The following is a 22379-nucleotide window of genomic DNA, read 5'->3' as shown; positions in this document are numbered from 1 at the left end:
AAATAAATATAAAGGTTTTTGACTTGACATTTTTCTAGGATTATGAGGGACAAATTTAGGTGTTATTTCTTAAAACAAATAAATGGTGGCAAGTTGTAGTTCACAAGAACTATTGGCCAAGTGGACCATTTACTTGAACACATGGAGAAAGGATTCACACCATCCAATCCAACACCCATCTTAATGTGCCATGGCTCTTGTTCAAATTCTAGCCACTTTCAATTAATATGCATGAAGCCATGAGAGTGAGAGGGAATTCACATAATCCTATTTTTACTTAGGTTCTTTGCTCCCTAGTCCATAAGTCTTGCTAACTCTGGGGTCCAAAATATATGTTGTATATGTGGAGCCAATGGAAATTGTCGAAGCACCTTGCGAGGCATCTTTCCACTTGCATCTTTGTAACTCAATGTTTCACATTTTTGGCATCTCTCCTTGTTATCTTATTCACCTCTGTATAAAATACAATCATTGGGACATGTGTGAATTGTGTTGTAGTTTGTGATCATCTTCTTCACCTCATCTGTTGATGTAGGAAGGACATTGTTTGTAGGTAAAAACTTTTGGGATAGTAGCATGTAGCATTTCAAGCACACATAACTCTTAGATATTATTAAATAATATACTCAACATTGACATCGGAGAAGTATCTTAGTTTAATAGTGCTCAAATGGATGCATTAGTCCAAGAATAACAACTTTGAGGTTCAAGGTAAGTAAAGTCGCACTTAAATGTGACAATTTTGAGCCTTTTTAGATTTACTGAAGTGCTTCAGCTCTAAGAAATCTTTCATCCTTTCCTGCTTCACCTTCTTCATACCAATCATTAATAAACTCGTCCATGTCATTATCATTGTTGAAGTCTTTGCACATTTTTCTAAAATCCATGCCATAAACTTTCTTCAAAACCTTTCATAATGTTTTGGATCACTCTTGCAAAGGAGTCTCAAGTACTCATTTGGCATTCGAGAGGTGCCATGAGAGGGTAGATGCACATTATTTTCTATATCATAAGTTGGAACCTGTCACATCATTATCTATATTCATCACTAAGCAAGGAAACAATTTGATTAAATAAAGATCTCATTATTATCAAATATACATGTAAATATTGAAGAAGTTGGAAAAAAAAAAGAACACAATTCATGCTTCCATATATAGAGAGTTGAACGAGTATACATAAAAAGGGATGATCCAAGGAAAAGGACGATCCTAAGAGAAATAAATCATCTAAACTTCAATCCAAAGGTGGAGATGCTCTTGCATGTTTGAAAAATTCATCGATCTCCAATAGTTCATCATCGGCACATAATTATCTAATGGCATTGACAAGAATATATCTTGGAACACCTCTACTCATGTATTCTAGTTCATGACCATGTTCACATTCCACAAATGTGCAATTGGTTCTTGCACTTCTTCCTCGACTACTATTAATTAGACTTGCTATGTTTCCTTATGTGTATGGTCTCCCATCTACAGAAAGTCTCTGTCCTTGAGCATGAGTGACACCTCTATTTGAAAGAGAGCCTGCATTGAGGAACATACCATAAGTGCTTATGCTCAAAGTATATCGCACTAGTTGATGCCATGGACCCCATCCATATATAGTTCTAAAAAAGCACATAAGTTTCACCTCTAAATTGGGTGGAACTTTTAGGTCATGTGCAATGAAGAGGCCACGTCCTCCATCTAGAATACTAGAAGAAGCTATAATGTAGCAAGTGCCCCAAAAGCTAAAAGCCTCCATCTAAATTTGGTGGAACTTTTAGGTCATGTGCAATGAAGAGGCCACGTCCTCCATCTAGAATACTAGAAGAAGCTATCATGTAGCTAGTGCCCCAAAAGCTAAAAGCCTCTCCATCTCTAAGAAGTGATCCTCCTTGCCATCCTTTGTAGAGCCTGTGATTGTACATCTTTACAAGAGATCATAGATGATCATGCAATGCATAATCACAAGACATCTCACTCTCAAGGCTAGGAGGTAGTGGCTGTCACAAGATATCAAGTTGCAATTGCTAGATTTTTTGACCAAGCCATGTATGAGAATGATGAGCATCTCGACCATAGATGTCATCTTCATCATCAAATGAAGTTGCATATTCCTACATGTGTAATGTGATTATTACTAATATGTACCTTTGAAAAAAATGAAAATAATATAAATAGGATGTAAAGAACACTAACCATAGGCCGATGTTGTTGTGCTCACACTAATGCATGAACAAAAACACCATATTTAGGTTCATGGGAATGACACTTGCATCGCAACCTCCAATACGAGCCTTGACATCTATCGCGCCAACATAGAATTTGCTCCTCAAAATAAGATAAATACTTGATTCACGTGAAGGAGCACTCTCTAAAATTACAAATGTTGCACAACCACCACGACTATAATGTGGAGGCGATGATGTATGAGAGGAATCAGAATCTGCATAAATAGAGATAAAAGATATTAAACTTGGTGTTGATCTTTTTTATTTATTGACTCACAAATAGAGCCCATGTGCTAGTGTGAGAAATATAAAATCAAAATAGTATATTGACACTCTTTTTTTCAACACAACCAAGAGGTATGCACATGATCCCATCAACAAGAGGCCTGCTGGATTTCTCGAGGAGTTGTGGACGTACTTCTTTCTTAGGAGTACCATTTACAAGTGACATTTCCACAGCAAAGAGTTTTTTTTTTAAAATTGACTTATTGAAGTATTTTGACTTCAAAATTCCTATATACTTAAAATTTTATAATATGATTTTTCATTTGATTTCAATGAACTAATATAGGAAGTAGCAGTGGCGAGAGTCTTGAGTGGACATATATTTCACATGGGTCGCATGGGGAGAGATGGTTTTGTTGCTACTTTTGTAAGTATATGCCATAGGTTTTATTTTTTTATGTAATTAGAAGCATACAAGAAAGAAAAATAACCAAAATAATCTAAATTTGGATTTGCTTTTTAATAGACCAAAGATTATGATCATCCCCCGATGGTAAGAAAGATTCAGACATTGACTTTTGAGGGGTACAAAGCCCTTCAGAGGAGGCTTCCTTTAGCATGCCCTTTTGTGAGTGTCCATTCTATTACTTTTAGATATTTTTTCAAGTATTTTTTAAATATTTTGATTTGATAATTGTGTCAATACTTGATCTTTATTGATGCAGAAGACTCATGGTGAGACAGATATGGATGTTGTCGCCCGAGAGGAGGCGGAGGGCAGGAGGATAGATGAGGAGAGGACCCAAGCTATTGTGACGTGAGTACCTCCAGAGATACCAAGGCCCCATGGAGATGCAAAGAGCACATCGGATAGTGCATCCAATCACTAGCTCCCCTCTTCCACTCTTTTCCACATACTTGATCAGACTCATATAACACATTCCATGACATACCCATGACATTGTATATATATTGATTTATATATATCTGATCAATTTTGGTCTTGTGAATCATTTCATGTTTGATAAAGTTTTTTTTTAGTTTTTGTGAATCATCTCATATTTGATTTTTAAAAAAATCATTGATTAGTACAAAAAAAAGAAAGTACGTACCGTGATCCATGTTGTGTCTTGCATAAGTGATTGATGTATGTGTTGTTATGTATGAGGGCATGTAAGAGAGGGGGACTTAATAACGGGGAAATACTAGCTACACTGGCTAGTATATAAGGTGAGAGAGACTTAATTTCTCATTATCAGATAATTAATACAAGTATTCTTTCTCCTTCACCTTGGTCTCCAAGCTTCCATGTCTTCTCTCTCTCTCTTCTTGTCTTTCTCTCTCCATTTCTAGTCTTTCTCTCTCCTCCTACCTGTCTTTCTCTCTCTTCTTCTCTTCTTCTTCTTCTTCTTCTCTGCAGTCTTCTCTCTCTTCTTTCTCTCTCCCAGTCCCTGTCCTTGACAATGGTATCAGAGCTTAGGTTCTTGGTCCCAGTTAGTCCTTCATTTTACCCAATTACAACTTTCTAGTCGCATGGAAATTTGAGTCACAGGTACACAGGTACAAGGAGCAGTAGGGGAGTTTCCAAAGATTTTTGGACCACAAGGACTACAGGCAGGAGCATTAATGGCGGCTTGGACCAAGTTTGGAGGAAGGAAGACTAACTTTGGCAGCTCGTTGGTCATTTTCGGCCCATTTTGAAGGTAAACTCTTAGTAACCATGGTCATAGGAGTTAGACGAAAGTCTAGTTGGTGTTACTTTTCAGGGAGAATCTTCTCTCTCCCCCTTTCTCAAGCTTCTTGCAAGCTCCCATGGAGGTAATCAGCCCCGAAACTCTGCTCTTCCTTTTCCATGTTGTTTGCCTTCCTTCCCAGGAGCTCCTTAAGCCTTTGAGCTACATGACAAGTGGTGAAAGTGTTGTGTGAGACCTCCTCTCCCCTCCAGGAAGCCCCCCGCATTTCATGACACAAAATGCGGGCTGATTTGAGGCCAGAATGACAGCACCACAAGCCTCCTCTCCTTCTTGGCTCTCATTCCCAACTTCTTACAGGTCATCTGGGCAAGATTGAAGCCTCCTTTCTCATCTTCTTGGACTTCTCTTCCATCTCCGAAACCCTAATCATATGCAGTCCATGGCAGCCATGAAAGCTTGGCATCAAGCTCAAGAATCTTGAAGATTTGGCCTCTTCTTGGTCCCGGGGTTCACTCTTCAAGCCTAGCTCAAGATTTGGCCATCAAGAAGCACAAGAAGAAGATTAGAAGGAAGATTTGAAGGCATGCATTTGTGGGCAGCCATGGCTATGGAAGTAGAGCTTCAATTTCAGTAAGAGCTCTTCATGGGAAGGTCCTGAGCCATCCTGTCTCCAAGCTGTAGCCACATTGAAGCAAGATTTGAAGGCTTCTTGGAAGCAAGAAGGCATTATGGAGTGCTCATTTGGAAGGAATCCTTCTCTTGATCAGTCTACGCAAGCAATGCCCTTCCCCCATTGAAGAATCATTCTTCCCCAAGCTTGAATTCATCTCTTCTTAACGGAACACAACCATTTTGGAGCTACGGAGCATGTGGGATCAAATTGGAGCTCTCATGAAGGACTGAAGTGGCATTAGTGGCTACAATCTTCATCAAAAAACACAAGGTAACTGATTCTTGGCTCTCATTCTCTCCCATTAAGCCTCTTGTTGAATCCTATCCACTTGTTTGAGAGGATGCATGAGTCCAAGTTGGTAATAAAAGTCCCAAACATTGTATGCATGCTGAATATTAATCTGAGTCATTCTCATTCAATCCTATGGCATTGGAATGGATTTTATTCATACTGAAGCTTCATTGAGATTATACTTTTGTTTACCCATAAACCGTTTGGCTTCTTATGAATTGGCTGAGCCAAGAATTGATTAATAAATCCATTGTATAAAGGTGAGTTGGCAGTGAGTCACTACCGATAAGCTCTCTATCCCTATTCCCAATTCCAATTCCATGTACTTCATGAAAAGCTGAAATTTCCATTCCTAAAATGCATCTCATGCTAGGTGTTTAATTAATAAATGCCTGCCATATATATTCCAGGTGAGGAAAAGCCCGATGCCAGGCGAGGTGGCAAGACAAAAGAGGGGTGACCCCCCCTTGCCATCAAAGACCCTGAAGGGGAGCACAACCCGGCCCGGGGGAAACTTTGTCCATCTTCCAGTGATCCCGAGCCCAAAACTCATTTGCAAGTGCAAGTATTTCTTGGGAAATTGAGAAATTGACTTGGCATGATGGAAATTTTGATGACTATGGCATGACACACTCTTGTGTGCATGGGATGTATGATTGTACTTCAACACATGTATTAGCAAATGTATCTTTAGATACACATGTAGCTATGTATGTAGTGATTTATGGGAATGTATTGCTGCACTTGGATTGAAGATGGATATATGTATCATGGGATACACCTATGTAGTCATATATGTAGTAAGAGCACTGGTTATGCATGTATGAGAGCCTATCTTGTTGGATATGGTCATGGGAATTCTTACTCTTATGCTAAGTAATGCTGAAGTGATGCCAAACATGCTAAGGGATGCTAGAGTGATATATGATGCCAAGAAAATAGTGAATCCCAAAGTGCAATAGAAGGGGAATCCAATTTAAGCCCCCTTTTGACTATTTCAGGGTGCTGTAGAGAAATTGCTTGCATTTGCAAAGGTGTTGCCATTCCGAAGAATTGAAATGCTGACCTTGGAGAGTACCCTCTGGCCTTGCCAAGAACCCTACTCAGTTTTGGATACCCACTTGGAGCATAACAAATACCTATGGCCCAAAATAGGCCTTTCCTGGTGGCTGCACAGAAGAGTCCCACATTTCTGATTACAGAATTTTCTTTATAAGACTTGGGAATGTGTGCCTATGCTCATCTCAAAGAGGGCATCGCTGCCTACATTTTGAACTAAAAAGTAGGTCAATGGGAGTTTTCTAGCTCTAGTTATAGCCAAAACAGTGATAGGTGGTCTCACGGGACTGCACCTAGATATGGCGGGTAACAAGGGAAAAACAAAGCAAATAAAGATGTTTAACAACAGATAAGGGATGCGCGCACCCTGAGGGATGACACTAACATTGAGGTTGAATAGGAAAACCTCTCTCACTCTATGGGAAGTCTTAGTGCACTCAATCATACCCTTAGTTCACACGAGACTAGACATGCGGAGAGGCATAGAAAAGTAATGGAAGATCAAGCGAAAATGGTGATGGAGATGTGCCAAATGACCTCTACCATGGAAGCACTTGCAACCAAGTTCCCAATGTGGATGGATTCCCAAATGAAAGGCAAGGAAAAAGAGGATAGACCAAGCATGCAAGCTAAAAGAGTCCCATCCATGAATGCAGCCTATGCAAGTACCCCAGGTATTTTGGGAAGAACGGGCATTCCCAACATCAGCTTTGAGCAAGGAGAGCCCTCACAAAGGCATGAGGAGCCCATAAAAAATGGGATGAGGAGTAACTGTCAGCCACCCCCTGTGCCCATGCCACCTATGTGTGCTCAGTTGTCTTTTGCAAGGAATCACTCAAACAATGGGTCATTTCTTGGTAGCCCAATGGATCAGCCCCACTTTGGGTATATGGGACAGCCCCCCAACCATGAAAGAGTGTTGAGAGAAAAAATAATGTTCTCAAAGTTCAATGGCTAGTCGTCCTCCCCGACTAAATTAGAAGAATGGCTCTCGAATCTTGAAGACTACTTTGACATAATGCCAATAAATGACGATCAAAAGATACACTTTGCCACGATACACTTAGAGGGCTTTGTCCACACGTGGTGGTGGTACATAAAGAGGCAAAATTAGTAGCTTGTTGACACTTTGGATGCATTCAAAGCTCTTATGATTCAAGTCTTTGTATCTGTTGATTGAGAAGGAGAAGCTTGCAAGGCAATTTTATGGCTTAGAGTAACGTGGGATGATGGTGCGTGACTACACAAACCCATTCCTTAATCTCACAATGTATGTTGAGTCCATTAGTGACGATGCAAAGCTTCACAAGTACATTTATGGTTTGGATCCCCAACTCTCGGCTAATGTTTCAGCCCAAAGTCCATCAAATTTGTTCAAAACTATTGAGTTGAATGAGAGGTACTCTCATAAGTACCGCCGAGATGCTTCAGCAAAGAGGGGCATCTCAGCCATTGTTTGGACAACAAAGAGGACCTATGCAGTCACATTTTGGGCAGCAAAGAAGTTTTGTAAGGCCCGAGTAGTTTGGGATAGGTTATGGTGGTGGAAATATGCCATTCAGCACCTCGAAGATCCCCACATACCCCACCTTTAATGCCTCTAGGAAAAACAGTAATTTCAGGACTGCAAATCAAGGAAGAGCTGAAAATAGACAAGGGGATATCAGGGGTAAAAATGCTTCAGCTTTTGGTGGTCAGCACTCTATCTCGATGGACCTCTACAAAGAGAGGAAAGAAACAAAACTTTTCTTTAAATGCGGAGAAAAGTATACAACCGAGCATGCATCTAAATGTGCTTATAAGAATGCAAAAGCAAGAGTACATAGCATGTTAGTCTTTGATGAATTTGATGAGGATCATGAGGATGCAAGTGCCTTTACAATCACTGTGGAAAATGATGAGGTTGAAGAGGAATGTGGGCAAGAAGAATTCTTTGACCCGGCTGACACCTTTCCATTTGACCCCTGCAGTCATGTAGATGTAAATATGGGTGATACGAATGGTTCACATGCTGCTACCACTATTTGTACTATCTCCCTGGATGCTTGGACAGGATCGAAGAGCCCCATCACTCTTCATCTTCAAGGAGAGATTCACGGGAAATATGTAATTGTCTGGGTAGATAGTGGTAGCACACACAGTTTGATAAATAGAGCAGTCATGGATAGGCTGAAATGTTTTGTCTCTGATTTAAAGCAACCAATGAGGGTGCAAGTGGCCAATGGGAGTGAGGAAATCAGTACTCATGTATGCACAGTTGTACCTATTAAGCTTGCTGAAAATTATGAGTAGAAAGTGGATTTGATTGCACTCAATATGGGGCCGATAAACATTGTGTTGGGCTGCGATTGGGATGAAAACTTTGGGCACCATTCCCATGGATTTTTCATTGCTATACATGTAGTTTTTCAGGGCTGGATAGCTTGTTCACTTGTAGGGAATTAAAAACAACATTGAATTTCAGCTTATTACAACCAAACAGCTCAAGAAAGAGTTCAAGAAATGCTCCTAGATTTTTGTGTTGCAACTAAACAAGGAAAATGCATGTCATTCCCAAAAAATACAAGATAATTTAGCCCTTAAGGCTCTACTTGTGAAGTATGGTGACTTGTTTCAATTACCTATAGCATTACCTTCCAAGAGAGCGGTTGATCATCCCATTGATTTGGAGCCCCACTCCAAGCTAGTCAATAAACCCCCTTACAGGTTTTCCAAATGTGAAAGAGAAGAAGTGGCCAAGCAGGTCAAGGATTTAGTAGATATGGGATTCATTGAGCCTAGCTCATCCCCTTTTGCATCACCTGTCTTGCTGGTCAAAAAGAAAGATGGCACTTTTTGGATGTGCATAGATTACAGAGATCTGAATAAGATCACCATCAAGAATAGATATCCTATTCCTAGGTGGACCACTTGTTAGATGAGTTGAAGGGAGCTAAGTATTTCACAAAGATTGATTTGAGATCCGGCTACCATAAGATACACATGTGTGAAGGGGTTGAGATAAAGACTGCATTCAGGACTGATTGTGGGCTCTATCACTTCTTGGTCATGCCCTTTGGCTTGACTAATGCACCAGCCACGTTTCAGAGCCTCATGAACAAGATACTTCAGCCTTACTTATTCAAATTTGTATTGGTATTTTTCAATGATATCCTCATTTATAGTCGCTCAAAGGAAGCTCACCTTATGCACATAAGGTAGATATTTGATATACTTAGACAACATAGACTCTTTATTAAGGAGACAAAGTGTTTGTTCATGCAGACTAAGGTTGAGTAGTTGGGACACATTGTTAGTGAGGCAAGCATTAGAGCTGACCCAAAGAAAGTGTAGTGTGTCAGAGATTGGCCCACACTTGCAAATACTACCTCTTTGAGAGGATTCTTAAGTCTCTCCTCATTTTACCACAGATTCATTCAGCACTACGCCACTATTGCAGCCCCTCTCCAACTGATAGGCTGAAGAAAGAAGCATTTTTTTGGGATGCATTGGAAAATAGAAGCTTTAATCAACTGAAAGATTTGCTCACTTCAGCCCCTATCTTGGTATGCACTGATTTTTCAAAGGAATTCACCATTCAGTGTGATGCCAGTGGGAGAGGAAATGGTACACTCTTGCTGCAAGAACATGGGGTCATAGCTTTTGAGAGCCGAAAGCTGGCTGAAAATGAGAGGGTTATGAATGTCTATGATCAGTAAATGCTGGCCATCCTTCATGCCATCAAGAAATGGCATAATTATTTGTATGGCAGCTGGTTTAGAGTGAAAAGCGACCATAGAGTACTCAAGTACTTCTTGTCTCAGTCAAATCTGACTCCAAATAGAGGAGATGGGTAGCCACCTTACAAAACTATGACTTTGACATCACCCACACTCGTGGGAAGGACTCCAAAACAGAGGAGATGGGTAGCCACCTTACAGAACTATGACTTTGACATCACCCACACTCGTGGGAAGGACAATGTAGTGGCTGATTCCCTGTCTAAGATGTGGGCATGTAAAGTCTCTGCTATCATGGAATTACATAGTGATTGGATACATGAGCTTTAGGAGGCTTACCTATTAGATGCTAATTTCAGCAATGCATTTTAGAGATTATAGAAAGGACAATGTGTGAAAAACTCTTCGTATGAGTTGAAAAATGGGCTTTTATGGTATAATGGCCGAATTGCCATCCCTCATGCTTCCCCATTCAAGCAGAAAATCATGCAGGAGATGCATTCAACACTTATAGCTGGTCATTTGTGAGTCTTTAAGACCTATGACAAAATTAATAAAAGCTTTTACTGGAAGAGCCTTTGGAGAGATGTGAAAGACTTTGTCTTGGGCTTCATGCCTTGTCAGCAAAATAAAGACAACACCTTAAAACTAGCTAGTTTACTTCAGCCATTGCCTATGCCTGAAGGAAAGTGGACACATCACTATGGACTTCATTACTGGCTTACCGGTGTGACCAAGAAAGGTTGGGACGGCATCTATGTAGTTGTGGACAAACTCACAAAGGCAGCCCATTTCATTCCCACAAAGACTCAATGTAATGCTTCTCAAGTAGCTAGCCAATTCATGGAATATGTTTTCAAATTACATGGCTTACCATAGGTCATTGTGTAATGAGTAACTTTTGATGGGTAATTTTCACCTCTATGGGCACTCAATTAGCCCCTTCCATTGCTTACCATCCATAGACAGATGGTCAGACAAAAAGGGTTAACAAATGGCTGGAAACTTACTTGAGGCATTTCTATCATGATGTGCAGCATGTTTGGGACTCATGGTTGCATTTGGCTAAGTTTTCCTATAACAACTCCACACATGCTAGCATTGGAGTTTCACCTTTTGAGGCCCTATATGGCTACAAGGTGCCCCTTCATGTGGTTATCTTCAATGATAAAATAAATCCATAAAGCAAGGAAGAATTGGATAGAATGTAGGCCTTACTTCAGTAGTGTAAAGCTAACTTGAAGAGAGCTCAAGATCAAATGAAGCTTTATGCTGATAACAAAAGACGAGATGTGGAGTTCCAAGAAGGGGATTTGGTGCTCTTGAAAGTTCCTAAGTCTAGATATGCCTCCCTTAAAGATGGGTCCAGCAATAAGTTGGCACACAAGTTCTATGGACCATACGAGATTATCAAGAGTGTGGGAGACTTGGCATATCGATTAGCACTACCCCCATCTACAAAGATCCATAATGTCTTCCATGTGAGCCAGTTGAAGCCCTTCATTGACTCAGCAGTGGACTATGTTGAGGAACTCCCACTGATAGGTGAAGAAGGCATCATTCAATACATACCCGAAAAAGTCATAAGACAAAGGGAAAAGAGGCTTTGCTCTCGCTCGATCATGGAATACTTGATTAAGTAGCAAGGTTTACCACTTGAGGAAGCTTCTTGGAGACCACCTTCACTTTTGGAAGAGTTTCCATACCTTTTAGAAGCAGATTTCGCTGAAATCTAGCCAACTATGGCCCTATTTTCTCCTAGACTGACTGCAGATAGCACTCTGTTTTAAATAAGATTTTATTCTGTACTATGGACAACAATGCACACCATACATGGGCTGAAATTACTTCTTGAAAGCTCCATTTTGATGTATAGCACACCCCGTTCGGAGCCTCCCTCAGAAAGTTATGAGAGATTCACTACAGCAAGGTCATGTAGTAAACAGCTTGGTGTCCACTGTCTACAGCCCGCATTTACTCCAGATATTTGGGTCAAAACTCATGTTTATAACTCCCCAATAAGGCCCATGTATCTTACATACCCCATGGCCCATCATACATAATAATACCTCTACATTTATTAGTATACCCTTATAATAATACAGTAGAGTAGTACTCTGATCGGCCCCTCCCAGTTACCACACATGCCCAAATTGTTTTTGAGGGAAAAAACCTTCGGGTGGGGATGGAATGTAAGAGAGAGGGACTAAATAATGGGGGAATACTAGCTACACTCACTGGTATATAAGGTGAGAGAGACTTAATTTTTCATTATCAGATAATTAATACAAGTCTTCTTTCTCCTTCACCTTGCTCTCCAAGCTTCCATGTCTTCTCTCTCTGTCTCTTCTTGTCTTTCTCTCTCCATTTCTAGTATTTCTCTCTCCTCGTACCTATCTTTGTCTCTCTTTTGCTCTTCTTCTTCTTATTCTCTGTAGTCTTCTCTCTCTTCTTTCTCTCTCCCAGTCTCTCTCCTTGACAGAGCAGGTTTGTTTTATACTCAATGTTGCGTTTGTGTGCGCACGAGAGAGAGAGAGAGAGAGAGAGAGAGAGAGAGAGAGAGAGAGAGAGAGAGAGATAGAGAGAGAGAGAGAGAGCATGTGAGTGAGTGAGTGAGTGAGTGAGTGAGTGAGTGAGTGTAAGTAAGAGAGAGAGAGAGAGAGTGTGTGTGTGTGTGTGTATGAGTGAGTGTGTGTGTGTGATTGTGAGAGAGAGAGTGTGTGTGTGTCTATGTATGAGTGTGTGTGTGTGTGTGTGTGTGTGTGTGTGACTGTGAGAGAGAGAGTGTGTGTGTGTTGTTAAGAATCGTGTGGTGGGGGGACTTGCTTGAGCTGTGGTGCCAAACACACACAGAATGCACAAGGAGAAGCTCACTCAAAGGACAAGAAGAGAGATGGAGAATAAAACGTTTTCTTGCCAGTTTCTTCTTCTTCTTCCACACTTTACAATGTACACAAAGTGTAGATAAGATACAACATAAAGGAAAGTGGCCTACTAAGTCAAACAATGCATAACCGACTACACTAATCGACTGGCGCTATAACTATGCCAACTGTAAATAGGTGTAACAACCTGAATATAATAAGTAATGAGTCAGTGGCCATATGAGAGTCATAATAACCAATGACATGCTAAGTGTAGACGTGTGGACCCATCTAACGAGGCGGTCCATCATTAATGTCTGCATGTGTTGAGCTTGTCATTTCAACACTCCCCCTCAAGCTCAACTACATCTCTGAAACTCCAAGTAAGCTTCGAAACTTTTGAAGCTTCTTTGTACCCAATGCCTTCGTGAAGATGTCAGTTATTTGATCTTGTGTGCTGACATACACCAAGTCAATCTCACCTGCTAGTACTTTCTCTCTCACAAAGTGGTAGTGTACCTCAATATGTTTTGTCCTGGCATGGAACACAAGGTTTCTAGCCAATTGTATATTGCTCATGTTGTCACAATAAATGACAACTGGAACTTCCACTTGCATATCTAAATCGGCCAATAACTTTTGCAGCCATACTATCTCACATGCTGCAACAGCACCACCTCTATACTCAGCCTCTGTACTACTCGACAAAGCAACTGTAGATTGCTTTTTGCTGCTCCAAGTAATTGCTGCACTACCAAAAGAGAACATGTATCCACTCGTTTCTATTAGACATACTACCAGCCTAATCTGCATTTGTGTATCCAAATACCTGTACAACTGTACCTGCCTCATAGAAAAGTCTATAATGTAATTTGGACTTCACATATCTCAATATGCGTCTGACTGCATCCAAATGTGGCTTTCTAGGTACTTGCATAAACTGACTCACAAAACCAACAGTGTAGCTCAAGTACGGCCTTGTAATGGTCATGTAGATCAAACTCCCCACTATCCTCCTGAACATAGTAGGGTCTTGTATCTCATCCCCAACATCAGCACTCAACTTTAAATTCTACTCCAACGGGATTGAAAATGGTTTGCATGCTGTCATACCATACTTGGACAACATATCCAAGCCATACTATCTTTGGGACAGCCATATACCATCATCACATTTGATCACCTCAATGCTAAGGAAGTACCTTAGCTCACCTAAATCCTTCATCTCAAACTTCTTTTTCAAAGAGTCATTGACTTCACCATTCCCACTATCACTATCACCTGTAATAATCAAGTCATCCACATAGATGACTATGATGACCAAACCTGCATCTCCCTTTCTCACATAAAGTGAGTGATCAGTATGAGAAACATAAAAGCCAATATTGACAAGATATCTTGGATCTTGTTAGACCATGCTCTAGGTGCTTGCTTGAGCCCATAGAGCGCCTTCTTCAACCTACACACATACATGGGATGCTCTAAATCTTCATAACTTGCTGGTTGATCCATATACACTTCTTCTTGCAAATCACCATGCAATAAGGCATTCTTCACATCCATTTGCTGTAACCTCCAACCTTTGGCTACTGCCAAAGCAATCACACATATGATAGTTGCCATCCTAGCAAGTGGACTGAAGGTTTTATCATAATCTATGCCATATGTCTGGGCATAGCCTTTTGCAACTAGCCTAGCTTTGTACCTACTAATTGAGCCATCTGCATTATGCTTGACTTTGTAAACCCACTTACAGCTAATAGCTTTCTTACCCTTAGGTAAGGGTACCAAATCCCAAGTCTTATTGACTTCTAATGCAGCCATCTCCTCATCCATTGCTGCATCCCAATGAGCATAACCAACAGCCTCCTCAAAACATATGGGCTCAACATCCTCAACTAGTTTCACCATATAAGCATAATGGTGAGTTGCATAACCTTCAAAACCAAATCTTTTAATAGGGTATCTAACCCTGCTAGATCTGCGTACCACCAAATCACTCAATGGAGCCTTTATATTACTATGAGCTCTCTGTACACTTGGTGTCTTGACAGAAGGAATACCAAGCTCATCATCCAAGCTCTTTGAGCCACTGGAATCTCCATCAAGAACTACATCAATGCCATCTGACACTTTATTCTTTCCTTTGTCTTTACCTATAGTGCTACTAGATGCACTTGGAGATGTAGAGCTACTCCTTAGTCTCCCAGACCAAGGTCTACCAGATGATGTCTCTGGTCCACTAAGAGTTTGTGATTCTTGCTTTTCAGCCTACACATGAGTGTCATCATCATCATCATCATCATCCAATGCATCACCACTAGATGCATACCAACTGTTCATTTCATCAAAGATGACATCCCTCCTCACTCTGAACTTACATTGTGATAGGGTTATCACAATGATACCCTTTCTGCTCTAAAGAGTATCTGATAAAGACACATTTTTTTGCCTTTGGATCAAGCTTCTTCCGTAGCTCATCTGGCACATGAACATATGCAATACAACCAAATACCTTCAAGTGTGATACATCAAGCTTCTTGCCAGTTAAGCATTCTTTAAGAGTCATTCCATGAACTGCAGTTGTGGGAGTTCTGTTCATATATAAACAATAGTATGAACAGCCTCAAACCAAAAATGCTTAGGCGTATTCTTTTCAGCCATCAAGGCATGTGCAACTTCTACAATATACCTACTTTTCCTTTATGCAACCCCATTTTGCTGTGGGATATATCTGCATGTGAACTGTCTCTTTATCCCATGAGACCTTAGAAAATCACTGAACTCATTCGCGAGGTACTCTCCCCCTCCATCTGACCTCAAGCACTTTACTTTCAAGCCTGTTTCTCTTTCAACTGTTGCAGCCTTGAAAGTTCTAAAGTGCTCAAACGCTTCATTATTTTCCTTCATAAAATATACCCACATATTTCTAGAACAATCATCAATGAATGTGACAAAGTATGAACTACCTCCAAGAGATACATTTTGTGTAGGCCCCCAAATATCTGTATGCACAACATCAATGATATTTCTTCTTACATCTCTGTCATGTGAAAAGGATTATCTTGATTGCTTACCAAACTGACATGCTTGGCATATCTTATGAAATTCTACAACTCTAAATGTAGGCAAAAACCCTTTGGACTACATTAATTTCAGCCTTTGTACATTTGCATGTCAAATGCGTTTGTGCCAAATTTCAATATCTGCAACAACACTTTTTTCTTTAGAATACATAGCAATATTCATAGTAGGAATTCCAGCATCTAGAGCAAACATACGTCCAACTCTACTTCCCTTTGCAACTAACTTGTACTTGTCATTGAAATATTCTACAAAGCAGCCCTTTGCATTAAATCTGACTTGCAGCCCTTGCTCTACCATCTGACCGACTAACACCAAGTTCTTTGTAATAGATGGCACATGTAATACATCTGAAAGACTCTTTGTCTTACCATCATGAAAGGACAAGGGAACTTTTCCAATGTGTGAAATTGGGTGGCATGAATCATCACCCATCTGTACATAGCCTGCATTCTGTAAATCCTACATCTCTCCAAACCATTCTGCATGGCTGGTCATATGATTGGATGCACTTGAATCAACATACCAAACATCATCATATGTTCCCTTTCCTATAATAGCATTCAACATATGCTGCATAACAAATAGATGTTCATTTTTGTCTTCATTCTGTCGTGAAGACGATGCATAATTTCCTTGCTGCAACTTACCAATGTGAATATTATCTTTCTTAGCATAACATTGGGCTGCAATATGACCTATTTTGCCACACTAGTGACACACAATACTAGAGTTGTTAGAACCTCTGTTCTGCCATCCACCTCTTCCTCTAAAGCTCCCCTTACCTCTAAAGTTACCACGACCTCCTAAAACCTACATATCGCCAAATTGTTGATTCAATCTATTTTGCTAGTTGTCACTACACGTCTTGTACCATGGCCTCTTGAAGAGAACCTGCCACGTCCCCTTCTTGAATTGGAGTAGAAATCTTGGACCTATTCACCACTTCTTTTAGATGTCTTACTCTGCATGTTGATCTCTTGAGTGATAATAAGGGAGACTAACTCATTGAAATTTGGAAATGGCTTTCTGACATATACGAAAGTTACAAAAGACTTCCAAGACTTTTCATTGTTAAGTTCACCCAAGGTAGACGACACCAAATCATCATCATTCGGCATTGCATCAATCCCTGCCAAGGCATATGCAATGCTCCTTACCTTCAGTGCATACTCATTGATAGACATCTTCACTTTCTTCAATGTATTCAACTCTTTCTTGAGTTGAATCTTTCATGCCTTTGTATTTACGAAAAACATACTTTCAAGTATGGTCCAAGCTGCATAAGAATTCTCTGCATTTTTTATATGTCCCTGCATACTATTGTCAATTACTGCAGACAACCAATACATGACCTTTTTGTCTTTTGCATTCCATTCCTTCCGTGCCTTTATCTCTTCTGCAGTTGGAGGATCACTCACCTTCGACTCCTTTTCCTCACTTGACATAAACTCGTAGAGGTCTTTTCCAATAAGGAAGTTCGTGACACAGAACTTCCATGAAGGGTAGTTGTTCTTGTCAAGATTCTCAATGATGGGGTTTCCACTGTTCTCTGCCATTATCACAAAACTAATACCAAACAACAAGCAGATCTTCTGCAACCCTCAACCTGTAGTGCACAGTAATACACCAAACAACCTTTTTCACTATCTGCTCAACAATACATGCAATATGCAACCAGTTTGTAGATAAAACTTGTGTTTATTCATTGGTAAACACCTTTGAACTTACAGATCTAAAATTTGTAACATGTGCACTTGTATACGACAGACACGACTAAAATTGCAAGGTATCTCAAATTGTTGTCTACAACCTTGTGTCTCTAAAATGGGGCCTAAAGGGCTTATTTGCAGAATACACAGTGCTCTTCGTGCATACCAAATCTCATTGCAATCTGAGATTTTTGCTCTACCCTACTTCTGGTTCCTCCACAAACACTGTCCGAGAGAAAGAATGGAAGAATGGGAGAGCTTCTTACTCGTGGCTTGCTTGCTCGAACCTTGCTTCTTCTCCTTCACTTTAGCCTTTGAAATCATCCTCTCTCAGTGACGCGTCTCTGATACCATGTCAAGAATCGCGTAGTGGGGGGACTTGCTTGAGCTGCGGCACCAAACACACACAGAATGCACAAGGAGAAGCTCACTCAAGAGACAAGAAAAGAGATGGAGGCCAAAACGTTTTCTTGCTGGTTTCTTCTTCTTCTTCCACACTTTACAATGTACACAAAGTATAGATAAGATATGACATAAACAAAAGTGGCCTACTAAGTCAAACAATGCATAACCGACTACACTAGTCGACTAGCGCTATAACTATGTTAGTTGTAAATAGGTGTAACAACCTGAATATAATAAGTAATGAGTCAGTGGCCATGTGAGAGTCATAATGACCACTGACGTGCTAAGTGGAGATGTGTGGACCCATCTAACCAGGCATTCCATCATTAATGCTTGCATATGTTGAGCTTGTCATCTCAACATGTGTGTGTGTGTGTGTGTGTAAGTGAGAGAGAGAGAGTGTGTGTGTGAGAATAAGTGCATGTGTGGGTAAGGGCGAGAGAGAGTGAGAGAGCAAGTACGTGAGAGAGAGAGAGAGGGAGAGGGAGAGGGAGAGGGAGAGGGAGAGAGAGAGAGAGAGAGAAAGTGTATGTGTATATAAGAGAAAGAGAGACCAAATATGTGAGTGAGAGAAAGAGAGAGAGAGAGAGCAGGTATGTGTGTAAGTGATAGGGAGTGAGGAGTGAGAGCTTAGTCGTCCACACAAGTTAAAAAAAGAAAAGCGTTTAAGTGCCACTTAAGTCATGCTTTCATCTCTCAATTGACACCTTTTTTAAGTTGCTTAAGCAACACTTGCTATTGCATATACAACGTATAAGATGTCATTTAAGCAAGGTAAAAATGTCACATATTGCATCCTTAAGCGACTCGCAATGCGATGCGCATATAGTGATGTGTATAGCGATGTTTGATGCAACGCTCATCAATGTTGCTAAATCCCCCTCCCCCCCCCCCCCCCCACGTAGTGATCACTGGATTATTCTTTAGCTTTGTAGAAAGCTTAATTTTTTGCAAGTATGATAGTCTTTGATAGTGATAGAAAAAGGGAGAGATCTTCCAAGAGTCTCCTACATCTTGTGGTAATATGGGAGGTGTTATGTATGCTAATATTGGTTTGGACTGCTAGTTTGCAAGGAGGATTATGGTATTTCTTTGATATTTGGTGATGTGTTCAGTGATGTTGAGAGTCATCATGATGAGGTGTTCCATGATGATTGTGGTGATGTTTTTGGTGTTGATTCCTGAAGAGTTGGGTGATGAGTTTGTTGTTGAAGGAAGTAGATGAGAACCTCATGTAAGTTACTCATGAATATATGTGTGCATCACGTAGGTTCAAAATAAGGTATTTTTAAAATTCTATTTTTATACAATTTTTACATACAAAAGGATGTAATATAAAGGGGTTATTTGCAGATTGGATAGAAAAGGGTTATGTTTTATTTAGAAAAAGTTCAAAGATAAGGATATTTATAAGTACTCCTTGAATCCAGGTGATGTAGAGGATATACATATAGTAACCTCCCCGAGACGAGTGCACTTGCCATGTATGCTAAAGGATGAGGGAATTCTTCAAAAGTACTCCTTGGAGATGGACGATGCTTTTGGAATTGAGAATATATTTTTGGATGGTTTGGGAATTGATGATAATGATGATCTTGTTGTATATCAAGAGCTAGTGCAAACTAATGTGCATGGAGAAAAATTTTCACTTATTATCTTTTCTTCTACTTTGGATGCATATACATTTTAAGATTTATACTTGTAAGGTATGATGTCAAATGATGGTATTTTTGGGAAGGAATTTTCTATGCATGTTTGTTGTGGAAACTCTTATTTATTGGAGTATGCTTATGAGTATGAAGATGTTGGTACAATGATTTTGATGGAAAAATATGCACAGGATGTATCTATAAAAGAGGACCAAGGTTTGCTAATATAGGAGGTTATTCCTAGTATTTGTGAAGTATTTTTTGGATATATGAAGCAATGTGTGGTGTCCAAGGCAAGAAGGAAGATTATTTGATGAAGTTGTTGGAATTATTTCTTGGTGAGGAAGTAATATCAAGTATGAGTTGTGGTCTTGTGTGTAGCATTGAGGAGATTAGGTCAAAGGAAGTGATTATTCTTATTGGTATATACATGCATTCAAGGATGCAGAAGTTTGTTTGGAATTTCTTAGATTTCTTATTTGGATGTATATAGATGTTTGCAAAGATTGCAAGTTCTAAGAGAGTGGATATGCAATGTGGAGGGAAAGATTGGAGTCATCGAGATGATGTGGCTTTTTATATGGATATGTGTTATATGAAGCATATTTCTTGGGATAGTTGGTTGGAGTATTTTTCTGCTTATGAGTTATATGAATTTTCTAATTTGTCCTTAGATCTAGAGAAGTAACTTGCATGGGATGAAGAGAATATTATCTATGTGTCCAAGAGTTCAATCAGTTTGCCTTATAGAGTAGATTAATGAGAGTGGAGTTATCTTTGTGTTTGATCTAGGTACTCATAAAATCTTATTTGTTGGTCATCACGATGAGGTACAAATTAATTTCATCTATGATCTAGGTGGACAACTACACATAAATATTTATATAATAGGGGGAGGGGGGCTAAATATGTTAGATAGTTTTGCAAAAATTGGATCTACCTCAAACAAGTTGGAAATGATTTATCAGTGACGTGAAGCAAGCACCATTTAGCTTGTAAGTCAAACATAAGGAGCTCTTTTTTTTTGCAGAGATTTGGAGGTGAAGAATCTTTTCAACATGATTGAATAGTTATAGCGGCCTTGATATTGATTCTATAATGTGGTGGTATTACACGGTCTATATTGTGTGTTGAAAATCATTATTATTTTCAAGATGAAGACATACTTGGATATTTTGAAGATGATGGAGATGGGTGTATACTCAAAACCTTAAGTTTAGTTTACAAATAATTATTAACAATAATACATGGAAAAATCCAAAGACTAATACAAGAAACTCATTAATGCTATTTAGCCTTAGAGACATTTGAAAGCCAAAAGCATTGGGAAAATAATTACGTTTGAGGATGGATATTAAAGGACAATGGTCATCGGTTTTTGTTGGGAGTTGACTTGATATATTTTTTGGTTAAAAAGATTGATTTGTAAAGTGGCACAATGAGGTATTCAACGTGGTGTATATTAGAGTTTTTGGGAATGTTGATTGCATATTTGACTGATGTCAAATATTGACATGGCAGAGCATTCATTATGTTGATTACTAAGGATACTTTGACACAAGACAAAGGACTAGAGAGCAATTGGTTATAATCAAGCTTTTTTGTTGTAATGGAGGGGAAATACTTAGGCCAAGTTGACCTAAGTATAAAAGGTGTAAGGGACACTGCATAGGCACCATTTGATGAATACACATTTGTCCTTTCACCTTCTTCACCTTCTTCCATGTCCTTCCATGGCTACGAGCCGTTTCTTTGCCATATCTGACCTTGGGTATCTCCAGATGTAGTCTCTTACTAATTTTAGATGATCTGCATCACTCCACTAGTCATTGTCTTGTACAATTTTTGTCTGAAATTGATTTTGATAGAGGAAAACAAGACTAAAAATAGAAGAAAAGAATGGATCAAAGACCAATGCTCTGATACCACTTGTCATGAAGGAGACCTAGGATAGAGAAGGAGAGAAGGGAGAGACTGTAGAGAGAGAGAAAGAGAGAGAAAGAGGGTGACGAGGAGAGAGAAAGACTAGGAGTAGAGAGAGAAAGGCAAGAAGAGGAGAGAGAAATGGCTCGTAGCCATGGAAGGACAGTGAAGAAGGTGAAAGGACAAACGTGTATTCATCAAATGGTGCCTATGTAGTGTCCCTTACACCTTTTATACTTAGGTCAACTTGACCTAAGTATTTCCCCTCCATTACGCTTTCTCTCTCCTCTTCTTGCCTTTTTCTCTCTACTCCTAGTCTTTCTCTCTCCTCGTCACCCTCTTTCTCTCTCCTCTTTGCAGTCTCTCCCTTCTCTCCTTCTCTCTCCTCGGTCTCCTTCATTACATTTGTGAAATCAATAAACCCCTAATAAAACATCAAGTAGGTAGGATTCTTTTTATTTGGTTGTTTGTTTGATTGTTTGTTTTGTTGTGTTTTAGCTCAAATTTCTTGTGTTTTTTTAGAGTAGGAAATTTTTTTGTCATTATTTTGATATTTGTGTTTGAATACTTGATCATTTTGGTTGAGATTAGTATTTTCTTGGATAGATTGGATCAAGTTTTTTTAAATAGCTTCTAAAGATCCTAAATATTCAAGTATATTTTCTCACTGATATCTTCACACAATATAGGGATTATGGATTCATGAGCACATCACATTTGCACTTGTTGAATGCACTACACTTGGGGATCATCTCTTAGTTTTTTCAATTGCTTCCATACCATGGGTTGGGTTGATGCAGTTATTATACTATCGTTGAGCATTTGCATGGCATGATACTGCTATAACTATATGCAATAAATTT

Source organism: Lygodium microphyllum, chromosome 26 (genome assembly GCF_053477565.2).
Source record: "Lygodium microphyllum isolate KBCC chromosome 26, Lygodium_microphyllum_v1.1.10, whole genome shotgun sequence".
In the NCBI taxonomy this organism is placed as follows: domain Eukaryota; kingdom Viridiplantae; phylum Streptophyta; class Polypodiopsida; order Schizaeales; family Lygodiaceae; genus Lygodium; species Lygodium microphyllum.
Note: the sequence above shows the minus strand (reverse complement) of the source record.